At 43.0% G+C, this 2,219-nt stretch overlaps 1 long non-coding RNA gene across 1 annotated transcript; it reads left to right on the forward strand.

The window, feature by feature from the left end:
• Positions 1 to 874: 874 nt before the first annotated feature.
• LOC311131596 lies at positions 875 to 1,550 on the forward strand. Its single transcript, XR_014613438.1, has 3 exons — positions 875 to 942; positions 1,117 to 1,219; positions 1,465 to 1,550. It is a non-coding gene; the product is annotated as an uncharacterized lncRNA (long non-coding RNA).
• Positions 1,551 to 2,219: the final 669 nt, after the last annotated feature.

Raw genomic sequence — 2,219 nt, forward strand, 5'->3', positions numbered from 1 at the left:
ATGTCCCAACCAGAAGCCATGGATTACAGGCAACATCCGCATCGAGCTAAAGGCTAGAGCTGACACTTTCAAGGAGTGGGAAACTAATCCGGACGATCATAAGAAATCCTGCTACGCCCTCAGATGAACCATCAAACAGTTGGTTAAGGGCTTGTAAGTAAGCATTTCACGGTAAGGTCTACACCTGTTGTAGTCGGCGCATGTGACAAATAAAGTTTGATTTGATTTATTGCGGGTGTAGCGAGTATGGTGCAGAGACTGGGTAGAAGCTGTCAGTACAAGCATACACCAGGCAAGGAGGTAAAATACACACACAACACAAGCCTACTGTATATCCTAGGCTTTAGCTCAGCTCATTCATTGATTTGTCAATAGCTGTCACCATAATTAATATATTTTTATGTGGCTGTATTGTACACCTTTATACTCACCCTCTTACACTGACTCTTCAGCCCCATCTGCTGGCCCCAAGCCAGTGGTGCAGGACCTGAGCAGAAGTGATGTTGTCCTGCAGTGGGAGCCTGTTCCTCTGGAGCAGAGGCATGGCTTCAGCTGCAGCTACAGCCTCTACGTTCAGATTGAAGAGGAAATCCTGAGGTTGTAGTTGTGCCAGGAGAACGGCTGTAGTACCAGTTGAGTGGTTTGTCTGGACTGTGTAGGATCCACATGATTGTCCAATGGCTGTAGGTAAGGACTAAGACAGGCAGCGACTATTCTGTTGACTTACCTCCATTGGAGTGGACAGTTGTGCATTCATTTGTGTGTGTTTGTGTGCCCTTGTACATGTGTTTGTGTGTGTTCATCCATATGTGTGTGTGTGTCTGTATGTTGTGTGTGTTCCAATCCAGAGGGCATCGGTTCAGTGGACACCATCCTGCTGTGTTCCATTCCTGCTGTGCTCACCATCCTGATACTGCTGACCTGCCTACAGTGGAGACAGAGGTGAGAGAGCCACAGAGAGAGCAGCCGAGATGGCCTGCAGTGCAACTCTTCCCCATGTCTTATCAGCCTGCTGCATTCTGCCAGACCCAAATGTTTCCCTGGCTGATTAGCAGCAGACTGCAGACTGGCCTCCACTTAGTCTGTGAGTCTGATAACAGTGTCTGTTCTCTGCAGGATAAAGCAGAATCTCTTTTCTGAAGTCCCTGACCCCGCACATAGTAGCCTGTCAACCTGGAACTCCGAGACAAAATACACCACAGTCTTTTTCACTGAGGGGGTGGGTACTTTTATATGCCAGATAGCAAAATGTGACTGCACTACAAAATGGAAAAACACATATTTACTGCACATATCTGTAGACAAATTCTCTAATTGAAGATCTCTAGAAGTCAAAAGAAAACTACACAGAGTAGGACTCATTTTTGAAAGCATTATTTTAAGTGATTACTCTGTATTGCACTTTAATGCTATTGTTAGTCTAACCAATACTACATGTTTAAAGTGATTCTTTTAATTTTTCAGAATCTCAAAGAGGAGAGAACACCATTTCAAATACAGCCCCATTGTCCCCACTCACCCAGTAGGGGGCAGAAACCTATTGATTTTGAATGTACACTGAACAAAAATATCAACACAACATGTAAAGTGTTGGTCCCATGTTTCATGAGCTGGAAAAAAAAATCTGAGGAGAATTTATGTCTATAATGAAGCCCTTTTGTGGGGAAAAACTCATTCTGATTGGCTGGGCTTGACTCCCCAGTGGGTGGGCCTGGCTGCCAAGTGGGTGGGCCTATGCCCTGCAAGACCCACCCATGACTGCACCCCTGCCCAGTCAAGTGAAATCCATAGATTAGGTCCTAATTCATTTATTTCAATTGACTGATTTCCTTATATGAACTGAAGTAAAATATTTGAAATTGTTGCATGTTGTATTTATGTATTTTTTTTAGTATAAGTGATAGTACCATTTCTTAGGATGTCTGATCCCAGGCTGCTATATTGTGAAACTGTTTTTACTGTTCTTTGTTTTTCTATCAGATGTCCTGAGTTTGTTTCTGTTATAACACACTGAGGTTTTCATTGGGTCTTACTGTGTTTTCTGGCAAAGGCCACATGCAAAGTACTTCAAAATATATGTATCATATGTTCTATATATAAACTTTTACAAATATATGCTGAAATATCGTCTCATCTACTGATGCATGTCTAACTCCTGGTATGTAGCTACTGTAGTTTTTATCTACGGAGCTGCTGTGTTATAAGAGAGGCTAGTAGGG

The sequence above is a fragment of the Coregonus lavaretus genome, assembly GCF_964263955.1.
Source record: "Coregonus lavaretus genome assembly, chromosome: 6".
Lineage (NCBI taxonomy): Eukaryota > Metazoa > Chordata > Actinopteri > Salmoniformes > Salmonidae > Coregonus > Coregonus lavaretus.